Raw genomic sequence first — 13,395 nt, 5'->3', positions numbered from 1 at the left:
TATATTGAAGGTGTGCATATGGTCAGGGTTTTGATTTTTATTAATTTTTGCTCTCTTGGGAGATAGTTGAACTTTGTCATTTTTTGGAGTATTTACTTGCATAAGAGGAGCGCTTCCAGATAACTTCTCCTACAGTTTAAATGCTAGGAAGTTTTCACTTTGCTGGCTGTTTGTACATATATTGAAGGTGTGCATGTGGTCAGGATTTTGATTTTTATTAATATTTGCTCTTTTGGGAGATAGTTGAACTTTGTCATTTTTTGGAGTATTCACTTGTATAAGAGGAGCGCTTCCAGATAACTTCTCCTACAGCATGTACAGTTTGAATGCTAGGAAGGTTTCACTTTGCTGGCTGTTTGTACATGTATTGAAGGTGTGCATGTGGTCAGGATTTTGATTTTTATAAATATTTGCTCTTTTGGGAGATATTTTAACTTTGTCATTTTTGGGGTATAAGCGGTTAAATGTTATATAGATATAAGAAGATGTGGTATGAGTGCCAATGAGACAACTCTCCATCCAAGTCAAAATTTATAAAAGTAAACCATTATAGGTCAAAGTACGGTCTTCAACACAGAGCCTTGGCTCACACCGAACAATAAGCCATAAAGGGCCCCAAAAATTACTAGTGTAAAACCATTCAAACGGGAAAACCAACGGTCTAATCTATATCAACAACGAGAAACACTTATGAACCACATCAACAAACAACAACTACTGAACATCAGATTCCTGACTTAGGACAGGTGCAAACAAATGCAGTGGGTTTAAATGTTTTAATGGTACCAAACCTTCACCCTTTTTCTGAAACAATAGTGTAACATCACAACATAGAAAGACACACTATAAAATATCAACTGAAATAGCTTAACTCAACCAAAGGACATATTAACACCAGTGAACATACACTGAACAAATAAATTTGACCTACGATACAATGTAAATACAATATAGTTATTTTAAAATAACACTTTGCATCTGCGGAGGCATCAATTGTGTCTCCCAGACACAATAATATCTCAAAGAAAGTCCTACATTAACTTTGTTATAATACAGTTACTTCAGAGTGGAATGCGGGGGCATCACTTTGTCTAGTTTTATTTTATTTCCCTATACAAATATGTCTCTCACATAAAAAAGGAAAATAAAGAAAACTGCAATCCATTTTCCAACACATTTATTGGAAGGACGAAAGTAAAAAAAACTTTCCACTCCAAATAAAATTCTTTACTAGGAAAATAGCAAGATCTTCTTTCCAAAGTAGGTAGGAATATTAGATATGTCTTATGACTTCAAAAATATTTTCCCATTATCTTTGTATATGATTAGAATTTAAATTAGCTCAGTTGCCTAAAAAGTCCAGTGTGAGCTTGTGCTACATTTGTTTTGTATTTGTTGGTGTCCACCATCCATCAAAACTCTTTAAATAATCAATTTTCCTTATCACTCTACTAGATCCATTTGAATATTATTTAGTATTCGGTATAAATGACAAGTAGCACTAAAATACCTTTCTAAATTACTTGTCTTAATGTCTGTCCTCTAACCAAGACTGAATCACCTGACTGCTAACTATACATGTAATTGTAATGCAAAATTTTTTAATTATTCCTTGTATAAGAAGTACAATCCTTGTATATATATTCAGGGGAGAAGCTGTTAATAAACTTTTGTTTCTTGAAGAATGCTTATGATATTTTAAAGCAGTTTATTTTATCGAAAAATCAAATGCTTTAAAAATCTGAAATAGGAAATTAAAAACAAATTAATTATTTTTGAAACCATTCAATTTATATAGATATTATTTTTTTTTCATTAGCTGAGAGATATTACTCATAGGCAAATAGTTCTGTCTGCTGGAAAAAAAGTATCGATTTTTGCATCTGTACACAAAAAACTAATAAATTTCCTCTACTGGGTTTTAGATTAAAAGTGAATGAACTTCATGTACTGATAATTAATAGCATCAAGATTAACTTTATTATTGCCTCATTTTATTTTAAAACCAAAAAACATTTGTAATTATTCAATATTATGACAGCCCATTTTGTTTGTTCACCCTATCATCCCCAACATTTGACTTGATCATGATGATATGCCATAATTATAGACCTTTCTGCTACCAGGTAAACAATACAGGCTCCTTGGGGCCTCTGGTTCAGTAAGAAGGTTTGGCCTGAATATCCTGATCTGTTTGTGGTATTGTGTTACAATTGTACCATTAGATAACTGAGGTTTATGTTTAATAATACAGTTTATGTTCAGTAACATTTCATTACTGACCTTTGGGGATTGACATCTCTTATTAGTGGAGTTTGCCATATTTCTATACTCTTCCTGGTTGTGAACATTTAATTAACTATGCAAATTTATATGTAAATGAGATTTGATTTTTCTAGCATTCCTTTGAGTCTTGATACTAGTACTTCTGTCCATCAAGAGTTATTTCAGAATCCTTTAGATTTTCATATAATAAAATTGAGAATGGAAATGGGGAATATGTCAAAGAGACAAAAACCTGACCAAAGAGCAGACAACAGCCGAAGGCCACCAATGGGTCTTCAACGCAGCGAGAAAATCCCGCTCCCGGAGGATGTCCTCAGCTGGCCCCTAAATAAAATTGTGTACTAGTTCAGTGAAAATGGACGTCACACTAAACTCCAAAACATATAAATGAACTAAAATTAAAAAAAGATACAAGACTAACGAAGGCCAGAGGCTCCTGACTTGGGACAGGCGCAAAAATGCGGTAGTACTTTTGTGTACATAAGGTTTATGGCCCACAAAGCACTTTCATATATTCTTCACATTTATGCTGTCCCAAGAAATTGTCAACCCATTTTTCTCAGCAACTACAAATATACTAATGAGAGCTTGAGTTTTGTTACCAATCATCATATTTGAAAGCTTAAATGTGTGACATGTTTCAGATCTATCACTTATCTACTTCCTGTTTGCAGCATACATGTAATGTTCTTCATATGTTTTGTACCATTTTTTTTGTCAACTACAAGAGCTTATTGATATTGAGTACCACTTAGCTTCACATTGGTAACCTCTGCAGTTTGACAAGATAGAATGTCTGTCTTTACCTTCTTCCTGTTAGTCCCATAAATGTTTTAATCTTTACATTGATGGACATAGAAATGTTGATGTTTTTCTCAGGAACTGCAAGTCAGAGCCTCTTGTGTGCATATCCATTGTCTGTATTCACTGTTGTTTGATATAGTATTTTCTTTCACTAAAAAGTCAGGAATAAGGAATAGATTTATGAGCAGTACGTTATATTATGACTTGAATGGATGAAAGAATAAACTGTCAGTTACAGACTGCTCATTTATAAATCTATCCTTAGGTAGCTTTGATTTGTAAAAACCTTTTCTGGTGCACATTGGATTCCATTATAAATTATTCTACGGTTGAGTTAACTCCCTTGCTTATTGTATATTCTTTATAAAGAAAATAGTCTCAATGGACCAAATCTTGTGATGGTCAAAAATATACTTTTGACCATTGGCCAAACACGGTTGTGACAAGCAATTAAAACTAAATTGAAAAGATATATATGTATATTTTTTTAAAGCAATTATATCAGAATTTGAAGATTTATCATTGACTTGGAAAAGAAAATTGTAGAAAAAGTAGGGGAAAGCAAAGTTGTAATATTTTTGTAATATTTATTATTTTTATTCTTGCAGGTAATTAATGGCTAAAGACCAGGTAAGTTTCTCATATTTATTACTCAATTAAAAAAGAATAAAAGTTCAAAAGTTGTAGCCAAAAGATGTTCTGATATAAATATAGAAATAAGGAAATATGATATGATTGACACTCTGGGGATACCATGTTTATTTTAATGATGTTGTTTTAGAGGAAGAAGTTTGATTTAAAAACCTGTTAAAGGACACAAACATGTTGGTTCCATTGCAACTTACCAACAATTTAATGTCAGTCATTTTTCACATTGAGACAAGTAAGACTTTAGATATTTTTGTAATTTCTTGTTCTACCTTCTTGTACTTCTTATTTTACCTTGAATGAAAAAGGGGGGAATAAAATCAAAAGTTTTTTTGTAGTTGTTTTCAGTTTTTCAACTGTCCTTTTTATGGCAGACCTCAGCACTGATTTGTCTTGAGTTTGTAGCATAAGAGAGTAAAAGGGGAGAAAGAGGACAAACAAAAATCATAAGTCGAAGAAAAATATACAATACAATGGCCTAGACAGTTTTACAACTAAGCCCAAGAATTTGCATCAAAATGATGTTGAATAAAAAGTGAACTTATCTCCTGCACCACTTAGAAAACACCATATTTTCAAATTAAACTGTCACATCAATTATATTATGTTAGTTCACAGATACCACATGGTTTCTTTCTCAATCTATAGGTGACAATTGTTGCAAGAAGGGATACAATGAAATACAAAATACCAATCAAGATATATATCTTTTTTTTTTCATTATATGTGATTTTGATTTTTTTTTACAAAATTTGATTTTTTCAATAAATTGCAAGATTAGGATATTTTTAAAACCCATGTTTAAAAATAATTAGGTTTTCAAATAAATCTTGAAAGTCAGGATAAACAATATCAAAGAATGTTTCCAAAATAAGAATTAAACTCAAAAAAAAGGGGGGGGGGGGGGGGTCAACCTCGCATGTGCCTGTGCATTTTCCTAAAACTTTTAAAGTTTAACAATTTTGTGTTTTAAACATCTGTTAAGTAATATTATCAGTCGGCTTATCAGTATGAAATGACAGATTTATAATCCTTTTTAACCATTTTATAATTGAGAGAAGATATGAAATTTTCACTTTCTTGTGCATGGATTTAGGACTGTAGAGAAAAAATACAAAAAAACAAACAACTGTCCACAAAACATTGCACAGAAAACCAAAATGACCGACACAAACTTGATCAACAGGTGAACTCAGGATGACATGGCACCTGCTGTTTTGGTTAGTAAAAATGGGATGATAAGTTCCATTTACCATAAAGAACCCTTATTTCAATTAATACCTTGTAAGCAGCAATACTTACAATGACAAAAATGTATTAGCATTGAAGTTTTCAAAAGAAGTTCATCTAATAAGGGTCTTATCTCAATGAATTGAAATGTAGTTAGACATATACATCTGAAGTACTAACAAGCCACCTAGCTCAATAAAAACAGCAACATATGTTGTAATACATTCATTGATAAAACTGTCGATTTCCTTTACATAACAGTCCTTATATCTCAGATACTTTTCAAATTGGAAAAGTAACATTAAAAATGAATTAATTGTATACAAAGGTCACAAAAGATAAGAGAATGTCTTTGGAATGTATTGACTACCAATAATGATTAGTAATGTGTTACCCACCCTGATCAATGCATCAATATTACCCCCCTGCAGACTGCCATCAATACAGGTATAGTGTGGAATTCAATGGATACAAAAAAATGTGTGAAAAAAAATTCTTGCAGTCGGTCTTATTTTTTGGGGTGGAATAGTTGGTTTCCATAGTTACGTCTTGTGTTAATTGATTGGAATGGAAAGGTATAGCAATCAATGCAGTAGTTAAATCTATCCTTGTGTATACTGTGTGTTACATCATTGACTGTCACAGGACGATATATGTACTACTATTACCATCAATGTAATAGCTGAGGGATAGTAAGAGGATATGTTTTCTGTGAGGGATTAATTCATTAACAATGCATTCTGATAGGATCTGCCTAAAGGTTTGATAATGAATTAGTACTATTTTTAGATTTGTTTTATGAAGATTCTGTATTGATGCACTTTGGTTTTGAATAACAAATTAGAATAATGAGAGCTGCATGGTCTATATACATGTCATATGGTAATTTTGTTAGTATGGACAGATAATGTTTAAACAGTTTTAATTCATTATGAAGTATTTTCATCTGAAGATTTCATCAATGTGTGCAGTGAGTAGTAAGTACCAAAAATGTTTAAAACAGAAAATCAGAATCAAACAGAGACACATTTGGTATTTTGAGTGACACTCACTCAGAAGAAGGAATCACATGCATTTAGTGTGAAAGAGGAAGAGTTTCAAAGGAGATGAGTTAAAAGAAAAAATGGGTGAATGAAATATAGGTTGAGTAATGAAGCAATTTGCAATAAGTTGGTAATATTGAACTTATACAGAGAAATATTTACTTAAAAAGATTTTGTCTTGGGTAACTGATTCAATTTAAAGATAAAACATATTTATCTTGAGTATTGAATTTTAATGTATTGATGAGTTATGTGAGCTGATAAAGGAAGGAATGCTCTTATTCATCAGTTTGTTTTTTTCTTCAGAAAATTGACATACAGGTCTTTAAATTGTAAAGTTTGGTAGGTATAATAATACAGTCAAATGACCCAACAAAAAAAAGGTACAAAGACTAGTATCTAAACTATTCAAATTTATTATACAGAAGATGGAAACTAAAACTAGAGTTAAAATAGATTTTAATTTGACATATTTTCAATTTGTCAGTTGATTTTAAACCTTAATTTATAGCCTTAATAAATTTCTGCAGTACTTTTGTTTATATAATCCATTTTATATATAAATAGTAGCCAGTCAATATGTCTGATCAATATAAAATATGTTTAGATATTGTATGTTACCTTGAACTTTTTAAACACCTACATTTTTGAACTGACTGACTTTGATGGATTGATTGACATGTGAATAACTATTAATTTTAAGTAAGTGGCATTTTTGTATGGACTATTTTCATCTCCCCAGTACCTTTTTATTTGGCCTCAGGATACTGAACAAAAGTCCATGTCAAAAATGATGTTGTGTTCAATTGATATATCATTTTACTATAGGACAGACTTGTAAATGTAGGGTAGGTTTTATTTATATTTTTCACTTCAGTTCTACAATATTTTTATCAAATTCAATGCAAAAACAAAACATTGTATACCTTAATGGGAAAAGCCTAAAAGATATGAAAAATTAAATTATAAGCTTCATATTTATTCAAAAAGAAAAAAAGGTGATTCTTATACTGATCTTATTTAGTGAGTATTGATAAAACTATATTTATAGAGAGTAGAAATATTGTGTTTTATCCTGCAACTGAATGTAGATGGGGGGGGGGGGGGGAGTTCTACTCTTTGATAGAAATGATATTTAGATTGTGGAGCGGAGACAAACATGATTCTCTATTAAAATTGAGTGTTAATAGATTTCGTAGAGATTTTGTAAAATAAATCAATGATTGCAGGCCAAAAGCATGCATTCCACTTCTAAAAAATCATTATTTCATTCCATATTGGACATTATTATTGCATAGCAACAATAACAGCACAGTAAAAATGGTCCGTTTACTATTGTTACCTCAGGACTAAGTCTGTTTGTGACTATAACAAATAACTAAGGGCTTAGATCACTGATACTTTTTTTCTTTTAAAGCAGTCAGGATTCATGTAAAGAGGCCATTTGAGGGATAATGGTTAAAAAGGGTCTCCAATTGACAATAAACTACAGGTATATTTCTTGACTATGGACTTATCCAGTACACTTGTTTTCATGTACATCGTTTATTCCTGTTTAATACATGTATATAAAGGTTTTTGTATGATCAAAAATTCTTCAGCATATTTAATATGTAATTGCACTGAGATGAAATTTGTTATGAATTTTAATGACAATGCATAATAATATGACTAATTAAAATGACATGATTATGTCATGTGATAAGATATAGAAACAAGTTTTGGCTTATGTTCTGTCTAGCACTTAAAGTGATTTTAATGCACTGTTACACATGTTTGCAAAATTATAAAGAGATATAATTCTAGAAACATTTTAACATTGCTTTAGTAACTCCAGCTTGATGTGTGTCATTGTTGACTAACAGAAACTTCAGCCACTGCCTAATTAATGAGCAAAAATCAAATGTCATTTCCTAACTAGATTTATGCATAAATGCAAGACTATGCATAGTTTATTTAGTAGTTATGTAACGCAGGATGTATAATTTATCCATTATAAATAAACAGATTCAGTAAATAAGAGAAAGAGTACATATTGTCCATTTGGATTTACTATCAGTTCTAGATAAGTAAGCCTCAATGATCTAGCTATCATTTCTTGTTTACATTTTCCATTTATAAATATGAGAAATGTGCAGATAGTGATCAAAGCTGCCATTGTCCATTATTATAACAATACATTAATTTACTGTAGAATTTCTTATTAACTTTCTAAAGCCAGGATCTATGATAAAAGAACATTTAAATATCTCCATTTCTATTGACAAAAGTCATTTTTTCTACTAAACCTTAAGAATGATTTGTTTTGCCCTTTTATTTGTTTACTGGTGGTTCAATATAAAAATAAAGGAGACCTTGTATGATTGCAAATGTTTTTCCTTTTAAGAATATAATGACTAAATCACTGTCACTCTTATTTCTGTCTATATATTCGTCTGTCTGTATGTATACATGTACATGTGCAAGTTGTGTCATATTCAGAACTTATGAATGCCTTGAAGGAATTGATGAAACTTGGCATTTAAGTTGCCCACGACAAGAAGTTGTGTCATGATTTAGGTTGGAATGTCTTTCTGCAAGGTCACAGTCACAAACATAGCTTCAAATATGTAAAACTTTATTCAACTCAAAACTTTTGAATGCCTTGAAGGGTTTAGATTTTTGTTAATAAATGATGAATTGTTGCCCAACACTAGAAAGTGAGTCAGGAATAAGGTTTTATTGTCTCTCTGCAAGGTCTCTGACTCCGATTGTTTAAATGCCTAATAGATAATAATGAGCCTTGATATTATTGTATATTGCTGCCCACCACTAGAGGGTGTTTTGCTAATATGGTTGGAATATCTTAAGTGTCTGTAAGGTCAAGGTTAATACTTTGCATATTATGATGGATACAAGGAACAGGCTATTATTTGAACTTGGAATTATTTTTAATTATGGAATTTGCATAATTTCATGTGTTTGAAATTTTTGATAAATTCCATGTTTATTAAGTATTATTATGTTTTGAGCGGTGCATAACACTTTCCACACAATGTATTTTGTATAGATAGTGTTGTGCGCGGCACAGTACATTCTATTGAAATGTGCTATCTTCTTTGTAATAGAAAGTGTTGTGCGCAGCACAGAACATTATAATACAGAATAAACATGGAATTCATTAAAAATTTCAAGCACAAGAAATAATGCAAATTCCATAATTAAAAATAATTCCAAGTTCAAATAATAGCCTGTTAAGGGTAAAGGATGTATATTTTTCTGAGCTTTGTTTTCAGAACCTCTAGTTGTTGTTGGTTTGCTGTCTCATTTATTAGTACCCACTTCTTGTATTTATATGCAATGATTTTATACTCTGAATGGATAATGGTTTGTGTTACTCACAATTAATAATGACTCTCATTATATTAGAACTTTGTGAATCTTCATCCAAATTGAAAACGCCTTTCTCTGAATTGATAAATAATAATTTACTCAGAATCAAAAATGACTTCCTCAGAATTGATAATGACCATCTTGCTATGAATCCGTCTACTACACAATGACTTTGTATTATTCCTGAGTTATTCTTTTGGGCAATGGCTTTCCTTACCAAGAAAGAAACTTGTAACATGAATCAGCTTGATGTGAAATAATGCTGATTACTCTTTTGACCAGAACTTGATAGTCACATCTTTCCTTTCTTAAAACTTGAAGAAAGCTGTGAGTTCAGTTAAGGTTAATGATTGCTTGATAGACTATAGGGATCTTTTTTTTCCTTTCCTGCATGTTGTATTTATGGAATGTTTGTTAATGTAGGAGGTTTACTGTAACTTTGTACAATCAAAGCCTTTTCTTTAGGAATATAGAATTGTCTATGCAATGAATCATAGAATTGATTTGTCATTCTTTATCAATTACATTCATCATGTCTTATACAATACAGTTTATATTCAAGGAAATAACTGTTAACAAAAATCTGTGAATATATTTAGTTATAATATTTGATTTTTTTTTAGAAGAGTTGAGGTTAAGGGGAAAAATGGTCAAAGGTCAATGGATGACTATCTATTATACCATTTCAGATGGGTTAAATGTATTATAGATCAAAGTACTACCATGACTTTATACATTGGTAAAATGTTGATCAGTCAAATACATTAAATATCTCTAATTTGTTTCAATTTTTAGAAAATATGGAACTGTTTTCAGTTTTAAAAGTATCTCTAGGTCTTTATTAGCCTGATTTTCAACCCCTAGAATTGTCAATATGTGCATTTCCTGTTATGTTGGCTACAGTAGTAACATGTTCTTTATTTCTGTCTGTTCATGTTGTAAACTTGGATATGTATGATTGCATCATTTCAAAGTTTTTGAATATTGTGGTTTTATATTTTCAAGACACTATACCAGACTTAATTTTCTACAATTTAGAAAACTTTTAAGAGTCATTTATAGTACAACTTCTCAGATTAAAGACACCCCCCCTTTTTTCACAAAATGGAATTTTGTTCTTTGATATCTTCTATGGTTTTCTGCCCTTTAGAAATAACTAAAATATTAGCTCAGTCAATTCTCTGAAACAGCAATATTTGTCTGAGGACAAAGGTCTCATGGACCCACATTTCAGGATTCAGTGACTCTGATACAGTTTTAAAACTTCATTAAGTTGTAAGTTGGGAGTTCATTTCTAAAGTGGAGTTATTCTTACAGGCTAACAATCATAATTGTGTTTCTCATTTTAAGTCCAATTGACCTCATTGTGTAAGTTTATGAATAGGAAGAGGAGTTTTCAACTAAAAGAATTTAAAGTGCATAAAAAATAAGCTGATTGGCATGGGTGAGAGCCTGTGTCATGGCACTTTGACCACTGCCTCCTAAAGAGCTCCCTGTGGTAAATTAGTCTCATGTTAGTCAGACAGAAACATAAGAGAACATGAGGTCAATGTCATACACCTGTCTTCTCCATGTTTTATTGTCTGTAGGGTTATTCATTCTAATGTGTCAATATTCTATTGTCTTTTACACTCTGTCTAGTATATTGTGACATTTATGAATATTAATGGAAAATTTATATTTTTTTTGTTGTTTGATTGACATAAAAAGATTGTTTGTGGTTTTAATTGTCACTGTAACACCCTTGGACATGAGCAAGGTCACCATACTATTTGGTGGTGATACAGTAGTAGGGGTAATCTGTAGTTTCCACTGTGTTAAGAAATCACACTTAAGAGATATTTTGACTCTATAGAGATAGTTTATGTTAGTATAAACATTTCATTGGTATACTGGAAAGTCCCAAACCTGTTAGGACTAAATTATTAGAAATAATTATAAAAAGACATTTTCAAGAACCATAATGATTTTGATATTTGAAAAAAAGTAAACATTTCATATGTTCTGAAAATAAATATTTCACTTTTTGTAGGAATAACAATATTTTTCATGATATATTTTGTAAAATTTGAAATAAAAATTATATTTTAATATTACTTAATAAGCTAAGTAACACTTTCAGTTTGCTGGGTAAAGTTCAATAGGTTTTTTATTTGAGAATGTTCAGCATCTTAAAACAACTTTTATGTATTGCAACTTTTATAGTACATTTTTAAATGACTCTTCACTCCACTAAATATTGTTGATCTGGAAAAGAAATAACAGGGGGAAATGTAATCCAATTTATTGTGTATTGTGTGTATCATCATAAGAATTAGATGTGCTGTGAATACCCCCATCAATTTATAAATTATTGGTATCAATATTATATATGTAACCTTTGATGTTAAAATTTGAAGGTCAATGTTTAAATACTACAAATAAATATTTAGCAAGTAAAAATCAGTCAATCACAAATAAAACATTTGGTGGGAGTTCAGAATCAATAATTGAAAGTATATATATAAAAGATAATGTTTTAAATTGTATTTATTTTGTTAACTAGATTTCTCAAATAAACCTTCACAGAACACCAGGTGCATATTTATGTTTACCTTGGCATACAGGTAATAATGCCTTTTTATCATCTCTATACTCATAATTTAATTAGCAATTCACTTCTAAAAATAAGTTCAAATATCTTTGTGTTAGGGGATGATTGATATGTATATCTTTGAAAGCTGGTTAACATTTGTGCTGAGGGCATAGAATATAATGGTCTCATTGATTCATATCTTATATGCATAATAAACTTGTATTTTTACTACCATTGTATAATTCTATCTTGCTTAGAATAAATTTCTAACATGGTTTATTGTATAGTGTCCCAATCAAAATCGTCTTTTTTATTATTTCATCTCCTTCTGTTGCAAAATATAATTTGTGGTTCACTAGTAATAAAGAATGTAAATATAGATAGAGCCAATGTGATCTTACTTCAATGTGTTTTACAAAAAATATAATTTATTTTTAATTGTGTATCCTGTCTTGAAATAGATCTTGAATTGCAAGGTTCACAAAATTCTTTATATTAAAATGTTATGATTTGAATGGTTGATTAATTCTGTCCAGTCCAGGTGTGTATTCAGTGGTCAACAATTATTTACCTGTAATAATTATTGATCTTTAATGTATACAGGGAGGAAAGTACACAAGAAATATTTATTAAAGAATGTCTAAAAGAAGGGTAAGCTTTCAATTTACAATTTTCTATTTTAAATGCATGAATTTAAATAAGATGAGTTGGTGTTCTTAATGTTTAAAATCCAGTCAAGGCCAAGGAAATGTCCGACAAGTATATCCATTGCAATTCTTATGCACAAATGAAGATACAAATTTGTTTACACATTGTGACAAATAGTTCACAAGTAAATTGGGTCTTGGTTAATATTTGAGACAGCACTGTCATCGAGTGCTTTTGACATAAGTATTAGTCTGATACTTTAGTAAATAAATTGTAATGACCAAATGAATTATTCTTTGCTGTTTTACACTCCCTGCTTGCCCCTCCCACCTCACCTTTTATTTTAATTTTTTTTTACAAACCTAGAACTATTGGCCACTCAGTGTTTGAAATCATGACCTCCAACTTTAACAACTTGCATGCAGATTAATTTAGTAGAAAAAGCTTCTGAACAAATAGGGAGACTGTTACAGTCATGTCACCAGTGCTCTAGAAAAACCCTTTATTTCAACAAATAATTTCAACAGTAACATCCTTATTATAAACCCCCTTCTTTGGAGAATAAACAACATTTTTGACAAAGAAGCCTAAAAGAGCTATTTTGACAAGTTTTTTGGTCCATAACTATTTAAAAAAAACCTAGAATGTTCATTTCACTGCAATCTCTACTAGAATCTGCAATTAAATATCTTACAGAAGCTATTAAAATCACAGACTGCATGTATATCATTGAGTTATTGAGATTGCAATAATGACGTATAGATAACCAGTGGTGGGTTAACTTCTATA

At 30.6% G+C, this 13,395-nt stretch overlaps 1 protein-coding gene and 1 long non-coding RNA gene across 13 annotated transcripts in view; one reads left to right on the top strand and one right to left on the bottom strand.

Annotated features, from left to right (window-relative positions):
• Nucleotides 1-912, bottom strand: part of LOC127724427 (uncharacterized) — a 311,014-nt gene extending 310,102 nt beyond the window's left edge. Inside the window, exon 1 of the long non-coding RNA XR_007992501.1 lies at nucleotides 792-912. This is a non-coding gene — a long non-coding RNA (uncharacterized LOC127724427). The remainder of the gene's footprint in view (nucleotides 1-791) is intronic.
• LOC127724284 (plasma membrane calcium-transporting ATPase 2-like) overlaps nucleotides 1-13,395 on the top strand; it is a 145,802-nt gene that overhangs the window by 51,530 nt on the left and 80,877 nt on the right. For 9 of the 12 annotated variants that reach the window (XM_052231275.1, XM_052231280.1, XM_052231211.1 and 6 more), the window contains one exon: nucleotides 3,699-3,720. The gene's annotated coding sequence lies outside the window, so the exon portion shown is untranslated. Of the gene's footprint in view, nucleotides 1-3,698; nucleotides 3,721-7,428; nucleotides 7,504-13,395 lie in introns of all 12 variants that reach the window. The other 3 variants (XM_052231225.1, XM_052231245.1, XM_052231252.1) reach the window with 1 other exon arrangement.

This window comes from Mytilus californianus, unplaced genomic scaffold (genome assembly GCF_021869535.1).
Source record: "Mytilus californianus isolate M0D057914Y unplaced genomic scaffold, xbMytCali1.0.p SCAF_1, whole genome shotgun sequence".
In the NCBI taxonomy this organism is placed as follows: domain Eukaryota; kingdom Metazoa; phylum Mollusca; class Bivalvia; order Mytilida; family Mytilidae; genus Mytilus; species Mytilus californianus.
The sequence above is the reverse complement of the archived record's forward strand: the minus strand, read 5'-3'. Positions and strand labels throughout refer to the sequence as shown.